The sequence below is a fragment of the Aquarana catesbeiana genome, linkage group LG04 (genome assembly GCF_042186555.1).
Source record: "Aquarana catesbeiana isolate 2022-GZ linkage group LG04, ASM4218655v1, whole genome shotgun sequence".
NCBI classification, from domain to species: Eukaryota; Metazoa; Chordata; class Amphibia; order Anura; family Ranidae; genus Aquarana; species Aquarana catesbeiana.
In genome coordinates, this window is record NC_133327.1 from 83,919,037 (window position 1) to 83,938,972 (window position 19,936).

Below are 19,936 nucleotides of genomic sequence, written 5' to 3' on the forward strand. Positions count from 1 at the left end.
AGACCAGATATAGTGAATGCAGGGTCCTGGGTTTAGTAACACTTTAAGCTTTGACAGAAAAACCTGGAAGCTGATTGGCTTCTATGCACAGCTGCACCAGATTTTGCACTCTCCAGTTTTAGTAAATCAACCCCATTGCAAGAGAAGACTAATGCCCCGCACACACGATCCAATGGCGGATGACTTTTTTCACTTACTAGTCGCAAGTAGAAATTGAATAGGTTACTGAAGTCATGAAAATTCTTGTACGACAGAAAAAAAAAAAAAAATCGGAAGTGATGTCATGTGTTGTAGTGTACTGTATTTGTATTGTATTTTCGGATGACAACTGTACTGACTAAACGAAAATCATACGATCTGAAATCGTATGAGGAAAATTTTCGTGCTTGTCTGATTGAATAATATTTTTGTGCTTGTCTGATTGAATAATTTTCATGCTTGTCTGATGAACTGTTGTGACCGGCTGTCAAAAGCTCTGTACTAATGATCTGATTATCGTATGATCGCATTGAAAGCAGTATTTTTTGTCCAATTTTCGGATCGTGTGTACGGGCCAATAGTAAAGTAAGTAATGGGGAAACGATCAACTGCAGAGAGCCTACAGGCAATACTGGCAACTAATCTTTTGCCCCCCACTTGCCTTTTTGGGTACAGCTTTGACACTGACATTTGACATTCATGGTCCTCATTAACCATAATGACCAATCAGATTCCTTTCCTGTTTTTTAAAAGATTAAAGGCTCGCCATTTCTCATCAGTAAGTTCTAATAAGTGTGACAAAAGCCTGTACTAGCACACCATTAACAAGATAGATAATACATGCTATTCAAAATCTAACACTGTTTTCATGTCCTTTTCTTACAATATCAGTCTTGTGAGAAAGGTGGAGTGGTGCATTAAATTCATGGCCTTCATGCAAAATATGAATGTAAACCAGTATTTTCTGCATTCTTTGCTCATTTGAAAAAGCTTGCAGTGTACATTGCTGGGTTTGTCAGGCGAATTGGCCACGCACCAGTTTAGCTCTTCAGCATAATAAGACATTACAACAGAAAGGATTCTTTTGTGTTTAACAATGTCATATTTTTTATCAGTGCCTCTTTAAATGTTAAATCTAACGCAAAGCTTTAAAATAAGCAGATAAAAATTCAAGAGGCCCCGTTTCCCTGGCAACCCCACCAGCGTGCCAAAACCCCCGATCAAAACTGCATTTTCGAGAGTTCAAAAATCTTAAGAACAACAATTTATCGTTTCATGCTCCTACAGTATAGTTTTCATTCTAGAAACCGGATATGTGCATACCACACAGTCTGAGACACTAAGCATTTTATACCTTATTTGCTCTCAACATATGTATTTCTGGCAGTCAGCATGTACAGGAGATTAGGGAAAAATGTGAGGTTTGTGCTTTTTCCTGAGTACAATGGCTTTCATGGTATGTTTTCCAGCTTTTTCCCCTTTCTGACAGTAATGTATATTTTGTCCTATTTTCCTAGCAGTCACTGCCAAAAAGGTGTTCCAGCTCTGCAGACAACAGACAACATATGTTTCTGGGAAAGGTATATATATATACTGTACAAAATTCCTGTTATTGAGCCCAATAAAAAAAACAGTGTTAAAGAGGAACTCCAATTATAATATAGATCAGCCTATCTCTACCTTTTTACCAAGAAGAAACCTTTCTATGAAGTTTTAGCTCTCAGGGAACCCCGGGAAGAAATTACTTTACACTGATACATACAGTATATATCAATGTAGATAAACAGAAAGTTGTAGATGTAGATGTAAGAAGCAATAGAAATAACAATGCAACATACTTAGCATATTTGACCCCCCAAGGGCTGCTCTTTGTCTCAAAATGTATAATGGCCAGACAGTGAAAATTTTAGTATTCCCTTACTTGGAGGTCAGAAAAGCAATGCCCAACTACTATGACGGTCAATGGAAAAGTGCCCACCTTACATTGGTGGGTAGTGACATGCCCTCTTACAGAGGAAGGGAGGTCAGAGGAGAAGAGCCTTCTTATGAAGTTGTCTAACTGGTCAGGGGAGAAAGGCCTTCTTCTATAGTGGTATAGATTGTCAGTGAAGAAGGACCTTCTTATATACTCCAAGCCAGCCTTTCTCAATCTTTTCAAGACAGAGGAAAGCTTGAAATACATTTCTGGTCTCAAGGAACCCCTATTGAAAATTAATATATCTACAACTTATTATACATTAGTGTCATGGTCAGTGGGCAGAATGCCCCCCTTAGAGATAGCTAAAAAGATCAATAATGTCAGTGGGAACTTATCTGAGCGGCAAAAATTGCTCATTGCTTAAGGAACCTTTAGCAACTTCTGAAGGAACCCTAGTTGAGAAACCCTGCTCTAAGCATATAGCTGCTCAGTGGAGAAGAACCTTCTTATATAGGAGTATACACTCAGTGGCCACTTTATTAGGTACACCTGTTCAATTGCTTGGTAACACAAATTGCTAATCAGCCAATCACATGGCAGCAACTCAAAGGATTTAGGAATCTAGACATGTTGAAGATGACTTGCTGAAGTTCAAACTGACAATGGAAGAAAACCATCTGGCCTTCAGGAAAAAAACTCAAGACCTTCCTCTTCTAAGAAGCTGACAACACAAAACGCATTTAGCGTCTTGGGGCGATTCAGTTCGCATTTGCAGCGCTTTACAAATCATTCATTCATTCATTCACCATCAGAATGGGGAAGAAAGCGTATTTAAGTGACTTTGAATGTGGCATGGTTGTTGGTGCCAGACGGGCTGGTCTGAGTATTTCAAAAACTGCTGATCTACTGAGATTTTCATGCACAGCCATCTGTAGAGTTTACAGAGAATGGTCCAAAAAAAATGAAAATATCCAGCGAGCAGTCTCCAGTTGTGTGGAGAAAAATGCCTTGTTTATATCAGAGGTCAGAGGAGAATTGGCAGACTGGTTCGAGATGAAAGGCAACAGTAACTCAAATAACCACTTGGTACAACCAAGGTATGCAGAATACCATCTCTAAAGGCACAACACATGGAACCTTGAAGCAGATGACTACACCGGTTGCCACTCCTGTCAGCTAAGAACAGGAAACTGAGGCTACAATTCGCACAGGCTCACCAAAATTGGACAATAGAAGATTGGAAAAATGTTGCCTGGTCTGATGAGTCTCAATTTCAGCTGTGACATTCAGATGGTAGGGTTAGAATTTGGTGTAAACAACATGAATCTATCCTGCCTTGTATCAACGGTTCAGGCTGGTGGTGTAATGGTGTGGGGGATATTTACTTGGCACAGCCTACCTGAGTATTGTTGCTGACCATGTCCATCCCTTTATGACTACAGTGTACCCATCTTCTGATGGCTACTTCCAGCCGGATAATGCACCATGTCACAAAGCTCAAATAATTTTAAACTGGTTTCTTGAACATGACAATGAGTTCACTGTACTCCAATGGCCTCCACAGTCACCAGATCTCAATCCAATAGAGCACCTTTGGGATGTGGTGGAACCGGAGATAGGCATCATGGATGTGCAGCCGACAAATCTGCAGCAACTGCAATGCTATCATGTCAATATGGACCAAAATCTCTTGGAATGTTTCCAACACCTTGTTGAATCTATGCCACGAAGAGTGAAGGCAAAAGGAGGTCCAACCTGGTACTAGCAAGGTGCAATGCTGTATCCTGGCCTAGGCCGACAAGGCCCAGGCCTAGGAGAGCACTTTGCAGAGGGGCAGCACCGAAAGAGTCCCTGCCGGCTTGTGTTACACGGTTAGTGTAGTGCCAGTCTTATGGGGCGGTCTGGGCTTAGAGGCATATCAGTCTAGCGCTCCCATAAAGCGGCCACACTGCTTCTGGTATGCGGGCGGCCGGCGTTCCGCAACTGGGGGGGGGGGGGGCGCCGCTTCTAATTTTGACTGTCCTATCATCCTGGACCACAAACCTTCCCCACTGTGCTATATGTTTTCTGCTGCACCATGGTTATATCTTCTTAGTCCTCTCCATAAAATTATCAGAAATGTGTGCTTTAAGTAGAACTATAGGCATAGAATAAGGGAGGGTTATAGCCCCTGTCAGTTTATTTTTTATCATCCCAGTCCCATTGCAGAGATTTCCCTTCATAGCCCCATAGCCAAACAGGAAGTGAGAGGAAATCAATGCAAATTAAGGGAATCCATTGCCCCCCCCCCCCCCGGCCCTCAGAACTAGTGTCCCCACTCGAAAATTTCAGGGCGGGTCTTAAACAGCAAGGGGTGTGGCCTTGACAGGAAGGGGTGGGTCATATTTAAATTAGGAGGTGCACGAGTTTAGTCAGGCCTAGGGCAGATCAAAACCTAAATACACTACTGGCAAGGTGTACCTAATAAAATGGCCGCTAAGTGCATATGGTTAGCGGAGAAGGAGCTTCTTATATAGGTGTATACATGGTCAGTGAAGGGCCTTCTTAGATTGCTGCTTAAGGGGAAGAAGTCCTCCTTACAAATAAATAAAAAGGTCAGTGCCTGTGGTTACTTATCAGAGAAGCAGGAACTGCTCACCACTCAAGGAACCCCTAGCAACTTCTGAAGGAACCCTGCTTGGGAAAGGCTGATATAGATACATAAAAGGAAAGAGAAAGGCACCTCTAAGTGCAGTGGTTAAAATATTTATTACAGGCACAATGGGATTAAAAACACTTTCAAGAGAGTAGGAGGTCATAGGCATATAATGATTAGTCCTCATGCGGATCGCTGTAATCCTCATCTGTCTGGGGGAGAGAGAGAGATATCCTGCAGCTGTCAGAGTCCCTGGTGACATGGACTGGTGAGGAGCTGAAGCTGCAATAAAGCGGCCTGGGTTCTGCAACCAAGCTGCCGATGTAACATCAGGTGAAGATGGTGGACAGGAATGCGTTTCGGAGCATGCACGACTCCTTTGTCAGACCCCTGGGTTGTCCACCAATTGCTGGATTCCCCAACTAGAAAGAATGCATTGCTAGATCTATTATTATTATGAATAATTCAAATCTGATCACAGATGTGGAAATACGGGGCAACTTGCCATCTGACGATCACAGGGTGATCACATTTAGCATTAATTATAGGAAAAGGAGGCATGAGGGTAGCACACGAACACTAAATTTCAAAGAAGCCAACTTTTCTGAACTGTGCTTAATACTACAAGACATCAATTGGGACAAATCCTAGAAACATTGAACACGGAGGAAAAATCGGGTCTTGTATAACATCTTCACCCAAATACTCAATTGCGCTTACCAGATTCAGTGGACCTCTGCAAAGCAGGGGTCAAGCTCACATGTATCCCCACGGGGATGATGGTAATTCCTGGTGATGTCTCTGAAAAATATTACTAAGCCTGGAGATCCTGTTATCCAAGGGGAATAGACCAGCCGTCCAGTAGGGAGATATCAGAGATATAAACCGTCCGGTAAATGAAGATGTGGGGAAGACAGCTCCAAAGTGTCAATGAAAAAAATAAAGGATACCATCTAAGAGTAATCTGTGTGGTTTATGTAGCCTCCCTGGCGGTATTCCCGAGTGTGGCTCGGGGTTAAAATTCAGTACCATTAGCGGTAACCCCGAGCCACACTCGGGATCGCATTGCAGGATCCTGGGGCGGCTTTACTTACCTTGTCCCCGGGATCCTGCGATGTCACCCGCAGTGTCCGAGGACTCCGTCCTCCTCTGAAGCCTCTCCGTGCCAGGCTCCATTCCCTGCGAGCGGCGCGACGCACGGGGGCGGAGCCTGGCGGCAAATTCAAAAAAAAGTAAAAATCATAACACATACAGTACTGTAATCTTACAGATTACAGTACTGTATGAAATGATTTCACATCCCTTTTGTCCCCAGTGCTTTGGCCCATGCCCTGCATGCAGTTTTACATGATATATACTGTTCTTTCTGCCTGGAAACTGGAGATTGTCCATAGCAACCAAAAAGTGTCCCTTTACGTCAAAAGTGGCTTTAGACCAGCTAGAAAACAGCGATAGTAAATTAGAACACTTGCAGAATTGAGCGATAGTGAATTGTGGGGAAATTTATTTTATTACTATTTTTTTTTTTTTTTTTAATTATTTATTTTTATTTATTATATTATAATTTATGTTTTTGTGTTTCAAACTTTATCATACCCGGGATATCTACTAGACTCTGGTTTGGACAGATTTAAGTGTGTTATTGTTAAGATTTACAGACCTACAATATAAAACGCCAAATTTCCATGCAAAATAATTGTACCGCTTTCAGCACCTAAAATCCGAAATAATCATACCGCCAGGGAGGTTAAAGAGAGTTCACTGACAAGCAATAAAAGCAAGCGCTCATAGGCGCAATGTTAAAATAAGTCGAGCTACAACACAGTGTAGTCCCGACAGACACAGTGTGGCAGCGGGTGACGTCTGTAACAAAGCTCCTCCCCCCCGTACGCGGCGTTACGTCCTGATTCGACTTCATCCAGATTTGGATTTCATTCCACTGATGTGATTTCTCTCATTACTTTATTTTTCACATGGACTTTATTTTCACATGGGATGTGTCTAATGTTTTTCTTTTTCTTTTTGATATTTATGTGGATCCCTTTGAGATCTATTTATATTGTAATACACTTGTTTGCAGTGCGGTTCTTATTTTTACCACTATTAATATAGTGATCAATGCTATAGAATTGCATTGATTACTGTAAAAATGTCACTGGCAGTGTAGGGGTTAACCACTAGGTGGCGCTGTAGGGGTTAAGTGTGTCCTAGGTTGTGCTTTTAACTGTGGGGGGAGGGGCTGTGTGTGACACATCACTGATCACCGCTCCCAATTACAGGGAGCGTGATCAGTGTCAGTGTCATTAGGCAGAACGGGGAGATGATTGTTTACTTTAGCATCTCCCCGTTCTTCCTCACCGTGAGACGATCGCGGGTATGCCCACGTACATCGAGTCCGTGGGACCCATGATCACGGTCACGGAGCTCCCGGCGTACGTTAATCTGCCTGTACGTGCCCTTCTGCCACAGTATAATTGCGTGAGGCAGTCGGTATTCAGTTAAAGAGAGAAAAAATTTTCCTTAAAAAATATGGGTCATTGGTCATTGTCAGCATTCCAACACTACAAGGAATACAATAAGAAGTGTAAGAACACAATCAAGGCAGCTAAAAAAGATTATGAGAGACACTTAGCAGAGAAGAGAAAAACAAAAATCCCAAGAAATGTTTTATATATAATAACAGTAAAATTGCCCACATAAAATACGATGATAGGAGGATGGTTACAGATGACACAGAGAAGGCAACTGTACTAATTGCATTCTTCTTCTCAGTTTTTACACAGGAAATGGACTGTGTTGTTAGCAACACTTTGCAGGACATACCCTTGTGGCTAACAGAGGCCAGAGTGAAGAAAAGACTTAAGACAAATAAATCACCAGGACCGGATGGCTTACACCTGAGAGTCTTCAAAGAACTTGGGCAGGTTATAGCTAGACCATTATTCCTAATCTTTGTGGACAGAATACTGACAGGAATTGTACCAGCTGATTGGAGAAAAGCCAATGTGGTACCAATATTCACAAAAGGGCAGACATGTATATATACCTGGAAACTACAGGCCAGTCAGCCTAACATTATTAGTATGTGAATTATTGGAAGGGATGATAAGGGACTATATCCAAGAGGTTTACGAAGGGTTGTTCCTGCCAGACAAATCTGTTAACATTCTACGAGGAAGTGAGCTGACATCTAGATAGGGGAAGGCCTGTAAATATGGTGTATCTGGATTTTGCAAAAGTGTTCGATACAGTTCCCCCATAAATGCTTAATCTGCAAACTGAGGTCTGTAGGCATGTACCATAGGGTTTGTTCTTGGATAGAAAACTGGTTACAGGAACATGTCCAAAGTGATAAATAACGTGAAGTCAGACTGGTCTGGAGTGGTAAGTGGGGTACTCCAAGGTTCTGTCTTGGGAACAATTCTGTTTCTTTTATTCATAAATGATATAGTGAATGGGATAAATAACTTAATCTCAGTTTTTTGTGGACGACACAAATATAAGCAGGGTAATAACTTCACATCAGGATATAGAAATTATACAGGAAGATCTGAATAAAATGATGGGGTGGAAAACTACATGGCAAATGAGGTTTAATGTTGAGAAATGTAAAGTAATGCACTTGGGGGCTATAAACTACTCACTAGAGGGGGAACCTCTGGGGAATCCAGGATAGAGAAAGCTCTCGGGGTCCTAGTAGAAGACAGACTGAGCAATAGCATTCTATGTTAAGTGGCAGCTAGCAAAGCCAAAAGAATATTAGCATGCATTAAAAAGGGGATTTACTCCAGAGATAAAACTATAATCCTTCCACTTTATAAAACTCTGGTTAGGTAACATCTGGAGTATTCCGTCCAGTTCTGGTCACCGATCCTCAGAAAAGATGTGCTGGAGATGGAGAGAGTCCAGAAAAGGGCAACAATATTAATAAGGGGACTGGAGAACTTCAATTAGGAGGAACATCTACAAGCACTAAATTCATTCACACTGAAGAAGAGACGCTTGAAAGGAGATATGATAGCGATATACAAATACCTCAATGGTGATCCCAGCATAGGAAAAAAACTATTCAGTCTCATGGAGTGTAAGAGGACACGGTTCCATACAATGAGATTGGAGGAGAAGCAGTTTGACCTCATGATGTGTAGGGTTGTTTTCACTGTCAGGGTGATAAGGATGTGGAACTCTCTTCCACAATTGGTGGTGTCAGCAGGGATTATTGACATTTTTAAAAGACTCTTGGACGTGCATCTTAGCAAAAACAGCATACAGGGATATGGGAAATTATCGGCACTGACACACCCACACCTACAGAGGTTGAACTGGATGGAATATTGTCTTTATTCAACCCTACCTACTATGCAACTAGGTGTTAAAAATTTAATGTCAATAGCACCTTAGAAATATATTAACCTAGAAACATGGTGACACGTTCAATAATTATTTTACCCGCTGTATGTTATATATCAGCGCTCATGCCAGTGTGAGAGCAATAATTTTAGCACCGGCGCTCCTGCGTAACTCTAAACTGATGACCTGTAGGGGCTTTTAAAGAGGTTTTAAGGTTTGACATGGGTATCTATTTACTCGGTACAACCTCATGTTTGATATTTTACCCAAAAATATTAGGTAATAAATATTTTATTTAAAAAAAAGATATATATATTATATATGCACACACACACATAATCGCACAAAAGTAAGTACATCCCTCACGTTTTTGTAAATATTTTATTATATCTTTTCATGTGACAACACTGAAGAAATGACACTTTGCTACAATGTAAAGTAGTGAGTGTACAGCTTGTATAACAGTGTAAATTTGCTGTCCCCTCAAAATAACTCAACACACAGCCATTAATGTCTAAACTGCTGGCAACAAAAGTGAGTACACCCCTAAGTGAAAATGTCCGAATTGGGCCCAAAGTGTCAATATTTTGTGTGGCTACCATTATTTTCCAGCACTGTCTTAACCCTCTTGGGCATGGAGTTCACCAGAGCTTCACAGGTTGCCACTGAAGTCCTCTTCCACTCGTCCATGATGACATCACAGAGCTGGTGGATGTTAGAGACCTTGCGGTCCTCCACCTTCCATTTGAGGATGCCCTACAGATGTTCAAAAGGGGTTTAGGTCTGAAGACATGCTTGGCCAGTCCATCACCTTTACCTTAGCTTCTTTAGCAAGGCAGTGGTTGTGTTGGAGGTGTGTTTGAGGTCATTATGTTAGAATACTGTCATGCAGCCCAGTCTCCGAAGCGAATAGCGTATAGAAGATAAGAAATCACCCAAAGAAAAAAGCTGGGCCCATGACCCACTAAAGACGATTGTTACAGAGAAACACGTTGGGTGGGGCTATACCTGTGACATTATTCTGCATGCCGTGGGGAATTCCTGGCGGTGTTGTTTGTACTTTCAACTGTCATTAAGCGTTTTATATGGTGTGTGTTTTTTTACAGACCTCTACAGAGAGGGGCAGTTGAGAGCTGCAGCTCCAAAAATGGGGAGCTAAAATATCCATCATGGGGGGGAGGCACAGATCTCCCTCTTGGAGGGAACAGCTAATTTCCATATTAATGGCTTTTTCATACCGGAAATCGCAGAGGAACACACTGTGAATTCCTGTGCGATTTACATGCAGTTCTGTGCAAAGCAATCTCTGCCCATTCAAAATGTGCCATACCACACCAAAAGTAGTGCATGCACACTACTTTTGGAAACTCACTGCAACCGCATCACATGGTACTTTTCTACCAACGTGATCCAGTGCACTGCGTTTGCCACCTGCATTTGGAATGTCATTAACTTTTATTGACACCTGCTGTAGATCGCAACTGAAGTGCGTTTGGAATGTGGCACAGGAAACACTTACAGAATGCAGGTTTCCTGCACCGCGTTCTGGTATGAACTGGCCCAAACACTCCTTCCAGCTGATATAATCAGGGTAACAATAATATAGATATATATATATAAAGGTGACCTCTGCGCTACCAGGGAAGTGACATATAGGCCATGTAATTAAAAAAAACTCCAGTGTAATGCTGCAAAATCTAAAGTGTACACATAAACACCTCAAACTATAAATATAAAAAAGGTAATGGATTTCGCGCAAAACACATCAATCAAAGTGAGACCTGATCCCATAACTGACTTGTGTAAAAACACTAAGTGGCTGTGTGAGATGATCATCAATTGTGCAATCCAAAATCAAATGTAAAAGAGAAGAAATGTCCAGTGAAGAAAAAATGCATGAAAATATTATATATATATATATATATATATATATATATATATATATATATATATATATATATATATATATATATATATATATATATATATACTAATACTAGATGGACCATAGCAAATGGTGAACCTGAGGAAGTCACGAGGTCACGTGACGTAACGCGTAGGAATGTACCCATTGCTAGCCGACGCATCCGTGTGTCAGGTACCTCTGACCCGGTCGTCCTTACTGCGAACCGGAAGTATTGTACTCGGTGATGGCGTATCGCCGCCATACTGAGTGTACTGTATGCACTGTGTGTATAGTGCTTTTTATTTTTATTTTAAATAAATCATCGTTTTTTACCACACTATCGGAGGCCCCCCTATGTTTCCTTTCTTTTTCTGGCATGGGGACTGAGAGGCAAGCCTGATGGACATCTACTAAGGACGTCTACACATCTGAAAACCACCTGAGCATCCACCATCCAGCAGCATTCGATTCAACCACCCTCAGTGCCATTGATGAATTCCTGCAACATTTTCATCATTTCCAATTTCTCACCGTACTGGGTTCACCATTTTCTATGGTCCATCTAGTATTAGTATATATATATATATATATATATATATATATATATATATATATATATATATATATATATATATATATAATATTTTCATGCATTTTTTCTTCACTGGACATTTCTTCTCTTTTACATTTGATTTTGGATTGCACAATTGATGATCATCTCACACAGCCACTTAGTGTTTTTACACAAGTCAGTTATGGGATCAGGTCTCACTTTGATTGATGTGTTTTGCGCGAAATCCATTACCTTTTTTATATTCAGGGTAACAATAAGTTATAAAAGAGTTTTTGTTTGGACTAAAATGTCTCTTTAAAGAAAATTGTATTCGCTGGGTTCCCTTCTTTCTATGCATTGTGCTGCAGTCCCATTCATTCCTATTGGTGGATGGCTGATGATTAGTCACAGTACTCCTTCTAACATGGTCTTCATCTTCTTTTCTTTCCTGAAGGACAGAAACATTTTTGGAGCATCATCCAGGGTCAGCATTTATCTCTTTTTGGCTACCTTTACACATGCGGCTGTCACTGATGCACCTCTGAAAAGCAATCCTCGATTGAATAGTTCTTCAGAGGCATTTGGCAGGCGGTGAGGAGGTGATATTTCGCCTCCCCGCCGCCCGTTTCAACCCTGTAAATGCCGCACTATTCACCGGAATGGGTTGCGTTGCCCTGCCAAAAGCGATTTGGGGATCATATTTCCAGTGGCATGTGTATACCCCTGTCCACTGCCTTTACAGGTTAATGGGGCAGTAAAAACATAGCTCAACCATGTGCTTTTACTGCCCCTAACTGCAAGTGTAAAGGAGCCCAAACTGAAGTGCTGGTTTAAAAATTACACAGTCATATACTGTACATCCTGGTACCTGTGGAATTCTTGTTGACAACATTTGACACAGATCAGCCTCTCATTTTGTGACTTGCTACAAAGTTTCAATGTTCCAGTCTCATCAAAAGGAGGAGGCTGAAAAAATGATTCTGCCTGCCTTTCCTGGAGCTAAAGGACTGCTTTCTATTGAAAAAGTGAATTTTTTTCAAAAACTAATGTTATACTAATTCTGTATACTGTGACTTATCAGGAATTTATTGATGCAATCTCAATTCTACCATTGTCTCTGCATATTGTTCATATAACCTATACAGTCTTATAATGAGCACCCCTGACTACTACACTGCAAGAGACTGTGAAGTTGATTTACTAAAGACAAATAGACTGTGCACATTGCAAAGCTGCTCCAGAGCTTAGGAAATGAACAGAAGCTCTGCTGACTTCCATCATCCAATCATGTACAAGCAAAAATGCATTTTATTTATTTCTTTTTTTATTTTCCTTGAACGTGATTGGGTACTTTTTGCAAAGCGAAGCTTTACCTAATTTACTAAGCTCTGGAGCAACTGCACTTGCAGAGAGTCTATTTGCCTTTAGTAAATCAACCCCCTGTCTTCCCACCCAAAAAGTTGATGAAAGCCCTGCTCAACCTGATTGTGGGAAAAAAATGATATAAAACTGGAATTCAGTTAAATGAACTTTTCACTGATTGCTTTGATTGGTCGCCCATAGTTGATTTTTAATAAAACATAGAAGTCACTTCATGAATTTCTCAGCTTCTCTCTTTGAAAAGAATATTATCTGTATGTTAGGTGCATACATTTTTGCTGCTACTTCGACGTGATTAATTGAATTTCTATTTCCTTGTTGCCGCTCTGTTTAATGAATGGCTCTACGCTCGGTGGTTTGGGCCCTGCCTACAATCCATCTTGGATTAAGGATTGTAGCCTCAAGCTTCTGACATGTTACTTCTTAAAAGTTATCATTATTGATTTCTGAGGTCAGCGCAGAACATAGAGTCTACTGAGGCGTCATGTGATCTGCAAACCAAATCAGACATCCAGCTGAACATTCCTCCAGCCTGAACTCATTTCCGAATCACAGGGTTTTTCTCCATGAATCTGCTACATCATGTGAACAATCTAGAAAGGCTCTATGCAAAGACAAAAAAAAAGGAGTTTGACTTTTACTGCCAAGATCCAATAAGTTTCCATGGAGAAAATAGTCACTGTCTAATTAAAACAATGTGGGACATTTTCTAGGCTCTCAGAGTGAACAGAACAGGGATTTTATGTGTGATCTTTGAATATATTATTAAAGCTCGGCAAATCACTAAATACCCATTATTGAGTTATCAAATGTTTACTAATTGTCCAAAATGGTTGTAGTTCCGTTCAGCTGGTCTTGTGACCCAGAAAACACAGCCGCGTCACTGACTTTTCACTTCAATTAGGTTCAACAATACAGCCCTGTCACTGACCTACCCCCTGATCAGGACTGATTGGGGAGTGGAGTCAAAAAGAGGTTTCACCTAAAGTGGACTAAAGCGCTGCCACCATCCCATACATAGATATGTAGAAAGAGGTCCCCCAAAGAGGGTTGGGACTTTGAAGGCAACTCGATATAGGTACAAGAACCAAATTTTATAGTAACATGATTTATTTAATATTATATTAAGAAGTCAATATATGTGAAAACATTTCAATTGACTGATTAAGATCAAACTCAAAACATAAATTAAAGATACAGAAAAAACACTAGTATAGTCTCCTGGTTAGAAAATAGGGTTGACGCGTTTCAGGATTTTATCCTTTCTTCAGGGGCAAGCAATTGTGGAGCACAGTGTACATCTGGTATCAAAGAGGAGGAATATTCACTGCTGGATGTCAACCGAAAGTAGAGGGAAGTAAGATCCAACTGTTAAGTTTGGGCAACCCTTGGAACCAGATAATGACTGATAACACTGGGCCCAGATATTAATTGTCAAAGAGCAATCAGGTGTTTTATCCGTGTTTTATCCTCAGGAAGCCTGCACAAGAACAGAGAACTGTTCAAGCAAACGGGACAGTGTTACCGAAGGGTGCCAGAAATGAACGTATGAAGAGATCCTTCCGTCAGGGAGCAGCAGCAGAGCGTTTATCGACGTTTATCAGCGTTTATCAGCGTTAGAGCATTTTTACAGCTGAAAAACGTCTCTCAGAAGCCACTAGTTTTGGGGTTTTTTTACTGCTCAAAAACGCCAATGACCAAAACTGCTGATAAGAGCCTATGTGTGCATGGACACATAGGATAACATGATGGAGAGTTTAACCCTTTCATGACTAAGCCTATTTTTGACATTTGGTGTTTACAAGGTAAAATCCGTATTTTTTGCTAGAAAATTACTTAGAGCCCCCAAACATTATATATATATATATATATATATATATATATATATATATATATTTTTTTTTTTTTTTGCAGAGAATCTAGAGAATAAAATGGCGATTGTTGCAATATTTTATGTTACACGGTATTTGTGCAGCGGTGTTTTAAACACAACTTTTTGGGAAAAGGGACACTTTCATGGATTTAAAAAAAAACAAACAGTAAAGTTAGCCCAATTTTTTTGTATAATGTGAAAGATGATGTTATGCACAGTAAATAGATACCAAACATGTCACGCTTTAGAATTGCATGCACTCGTGGAATGGCGACAGGTACCTTAAAAATCTCCATAGGCGGCGCTTTAAATTTTTTTTACGGCTACCAGGTTAGAGTTACAGAGGAGGTCTAGTGCTAGAATTATTGCTCTCACTGTGACAATCGCGGCGATACCTCACATGTGTGATTTGAACACCGTTTACATATGCGGACGCGACTTCCGTATGCGTTTTCTTTGCTGCGCGAGCTCGCGGCGACGGGAGCGCTTTAAAATAGTTTTTTTATTTATTTATTTTATTTATTTTTATATTAATAAATTGTGTTTAAAAAAAAAAAACAAAACATTTTGATCACTTTTATTGCTGTCATGAGGAATGTAAACATCCCTTGTGACAGTAATAGGTGGTGACAGGTACTCTTTATGGAGACTTTTAGACCCCCGATCCCTCCTTTGCACTTCAAAGTATTCAGATCGCCATTTTTTGGCGATTCTGAATACTGTATATTTTTTTAAAACCGGCACCATTGGCAGCCGAATAAATGGGAAGTGACGTCATGACGTCGCTTCCGTGTTTACACGCAGGATACCGGAACGAAGCCGCTTATGGCTTTGTTCCAGACTGTCACTAGCCGCCAGAGGAGGCAGATTGTTGATCGGACCTCCTGGTGGAACGGGAGGCCCGGTAAGAGCGGTGGGAGGCGGGGACGTCCCCTTCCGCTCCTCTGTTATAACAGCCGAGTGGCTTTTAGCCGCATCGGCTGTTTTTCCTGGAAAGCCAATCGCCGGCTCTAAAAAACAGTACTGGGATGATGCCTGCAGCTGCGGGCATCATCCTGGTATAACCCCCGAAAGCCGAGGCCGCACATCTGTGTACGCTCGGCGGGAAGGGGTTAATGACTGTAGAAAAAAATGTCTACTGCCAAAAACAGCTGCTGTAAAAACGTCCAGTGTGGATGAGGCCTTAGTGGGATCAAATAGACATTAGATTTCAGTGGCGAGAGAATTTGAAGGAGCGGGGTGGAAAATTATTCTTGACCTAATTTCCAACAGTGAATGTCATTTTTGTTCTGGAGATTACATTTATTCCAAAAATTGAATTTTAAAAGCAAATAAAAATTTGAAGTACTTTCAAACGATATTCTTCAAGCCATCGAATGTACTGAAAATTTTGTACAAAATAATACAAATGTTCGTTCAAAAATCTACTAGTGTATGACCAGCTTACGCACAGATGCCTGAAAGTCATTTAGCCTAGAGTTGACAAGAACATATTACCAACAAGATTCTCTGAATGTAGAACCGCATACAACATTTTCCAACTTTCTAAATCCTTCTGACCTATGCATAGTGCCGCACATACCATAAAAACCATATAAAAATGGAAAACTGTCTCCATCACTTCCCTTGTTATATTCAAGGTACGCTGAGGGTAATGTGTAATCCCTGATGAGTTATCCTTTACATCTTTAACTCACAGAGTTTGGAATAAAATATTCTGTATCTGAACATAACACCTTGAGAAAAGTTACAGAATACATCCTACAGCAATAAAAGCATTCAGCCAACCACAGAGAAGACCAGAATTTAAAGACTGAAGGCTTTCTGGCCTGAGATCAAAGACATAATCTTGTTCTTTCTTAAGCAAGAACAGATACCAGACCTTATTCCAGACACAAGACAATCATTTTGTGGTTAAGATGTTGCCACTGGGCAAACACTGCTTGCCAATCTCCTATTGAAAACAATTATTACAAGTAAAGACTAAAGCTGGCCATATACCAGTAAAATTTACTTCGAAAACTTTAGTTTATGGAACATTTGTTTGGTTTCCTAATAGTTAGTGGGGTCAGAGCAACAATAATTTTTGACTGCAGTGATGAGAAAATTCAAAAGAGCAGGATGGAACTTTTTTTTGTTTCCTATTTTAGCAAATAAAATTCTAATGGTGAATGGGATCTCTGTTCAAGAAAATCATACATGTTGTAGTGCACAAAAGAAACCTGTTTAAAGCCGGGTACACATGGGCCAAATGTCACTTTGTCCGCCTCAAAAAAAAAATGGCCGATATTCAGCCCATGTGTTGGACGCATGCTGGAAAACCAGCAGCCAACCGACTTCCGATTAGTGCGCTCAGCCAATGGTGGAGGGTTCTGATCAGAGTGTTCTGGAGAGGGGGGCGGCGTCCCCTTGCCAGAACACAGCAGCTCAGCAGGGGGGGGGGGGGGTCGGATGATTCTGTACTTACTTTGCATAGTAAGTATAGTGGCTCTAAATGAAGCTGACAGGTTTTTTTTAGCTCAAGCTGCTGGATTGAACAGAAAAAAACAAATAGTGTGCGGCAGAGGCGTCGTCAGGGGGTGGCTATTGGGGCTACAGCCCCGAGCCTGGGGCTAATAGCCCCAAGTCTCTTGTCCCGGTCCTAGAATGCAGGGGACAGGGGTGGACTGAGCCGTGGTAGCGCTGGCTCCAGCTCCAGCTCCACCCCCGCCTGACTCTACTCTTGGTCACTGGTTGCTATAGTCGCCTAGCGACTAGCAACCAGTGACGTCACTGCCCACTGTGCCCACACTGCCCAGCATTCAAAGCGGAGTAGGATTGCACTTCCTCCTCCTCCGCGCTAGTGCTCATGGGGCTAGTGCTCATGGGCAGGGCTGGCCCTACCATGGGACCCGGTGGGACCATGGGTCCCGGGCGGCAGGTTCTGAGGGGCACATTGATGCCTAAGAAGACAGTGGCGGAACTCCCGCCGATCGCTCTGCTTCTTATCCCACCGCTGCCCATCCTTTCCGCGGCTCCCCCCTATTGCTGCTGACATGTCAGGACGACAAGAGAAAGTCAGCTGACGGCTAACAGCGTGAAGGGAAGGAGCGTCCTGCTGTGCACTGAGACCCCATGATGAAAGAGGGATCGCTGGAGGCGCAGCTGACACTGAGAGAAAGTAAGTGTCAGTGCCATTGATCTCATCTCCACCAGCCCTACCTGTGTCTAACCCGCCCCGTCTCCCCTGCCTGTGTATGTCTAACCTTCTTCCTCTGCCCCTGCCTGTGTCCAACCCCCCTCACCACCCCTGCCTGTGTCTAACCCCCCTCACCACCCCTGCCTGTGTCCAACCACCCTCACCACCCCTGCCTGTGTCTAACCCCCCTCACCACCCCTGCCTGTGTCTAACCCCCCTCACCACCCTGCCTGTGTCTAACCCGTCCCGCCTCCCCTGCCTGTGTCTGTCTAACCCTCCTCCTCTACCCCTGCCTGTGTCTAACCCCCCCACCACCCCTGCCTGTGTCCTATGTAGGTCAGTGTGGGTCAGGTAGGTCAGTGTGGGTGGGTCAGTGTATGTAGGACAGTGTAGGTCAGTATGGGTCAGGTAGGTCAGTGTATGTAGGTCAGTGTGGGTCAGGTAGGTCAGTGTGGGTGGGTCAGTGTAGGTCAGTGTGGGTCAGGTAGGTCAGTGTGGATGGGTCAGTGTATGTAGGTCAGGTAGGTCAGTGTGTGTAGGTCAGTGTATGTAGGTCAGTGTGGGTCAGTGCATGTCAGGTAGGTCAGTGTATGTAGGTCAGTGTGGGTCAGGTAGGTCAGTGTGTATCAGGTAGGTCAGTGTATGTAGGTCAGTGTGGGTCAGTGTGGGTCAGTGTATGTCAGGTAGGTCAGTGTGGGTCAGGTAGGTCAGTGTGTATTAGGTAGGTCAGTGTATGTAGGTCAGTGTATGTCAGGTGGGTCAGGTAGGTCAGTGTGGGTCAGGTAGGTCAGTGTGGGTCAGGTAGGTCAGTGTATGTCAGGTAGGTCAGTGTGTGTCAGGTAGGTCAGTGTATGTAGGTCAGTGTATGTCAGGTAGGTCAGTGTGTATCAGGTAGGTCAGTGTATGTAAGTCAGTGAATGTCAGGTAGGTCAGTGTATGTACGTCAGTGCATGTCAGGTAGGTCAGTGTATGTAGGTCAGTGCATGTCAGATAGGTTAGTGTATGTGGGTCAGGTAGGTCAGTGTATGTAGGTCAGTGTATGTCAGTGTATGTAGGTCAGTGTATGTCAGGTAGGTAGGTCAGTGTGTGTGTGTCAGGTAGGTCAGTGTATGTCAGGTAGGTAGGTCAGTTTAGTGGTCAGCATTGATGGGCACTAGTAAGCCAGGCAGCAACCAGCAAGTCAGCATACCCCCGCCACACAACCACACAACCCCTCTGCCCAACCAAAAAAACCCAGTGCCACTAGAGCCCCCCCTGTGCCGGCCTTGGACTTCGGGCTGAAGCCCCTGGTCTTTTTGCCACCTTGCAATGCCCCTGGTGTGCACCAGGCTTTAGGGTGCATTCACACTTGCCATGCACCCTGTCTGCAATTATATGCAAGAATCCCAGCGGGGACACCCAAGATTAGCTGTAAGATGCAGCCCCATTGAAAGCATTAGGAGACTGCCAGCTCTTGCAGTTAATTGCAATCACCACATGTACTATAGACATATGCGATTAGTTTCATACAAATCAAAAATTCGTACGAATTTCCGTAAATTCGTACATTCAGGAGGATCCGAAATATGAATTGCTATGCTTCCGAATTTCGTAAGAAATACGAAATTTAGTTTACGTATTTCGGATCCAAATTCCTAAGGAACATTCGTAATTGTTAGGAAAAGTTAACGAACCTAAAAGTTAAGAACCCAGGAAGTCAGCACAGCACAGGGATGGTGGGAGCCCCTCATAATGATAAATTCATCATAACGAACATTCGTAATTGTTACGAAAAGTTAACGAACCTAACGAAAATTCGTATTTCGTACGAAATTTCGGACACGAATTACGAAATACGAATTTTTTCTTATACGAAACGGAACGGAACGAAACAAAACAAATTTATTGACGGCGCACATGTCTAAATTGTACTATCTTATGCTACAATGTGAGTGATGGACCTTGGATGCAGTCTGTCTGTGTCCAGGGCAGATCACTTACATGTGAACGCAGCATGAGAGAATATATGAAAGTGGGTGCGATTAGCTGTAAGAGCTGGCAGCTTCCCATTGCTTTCAATGGGGCTGCCTCTCGCAGCTAATCACAGGAACCCCCACTGGGATTCTTACTTATAATTGCAGGCAGGGGCTAGGGCGCATGCGATTGTGTGAATGCATCCTAATTT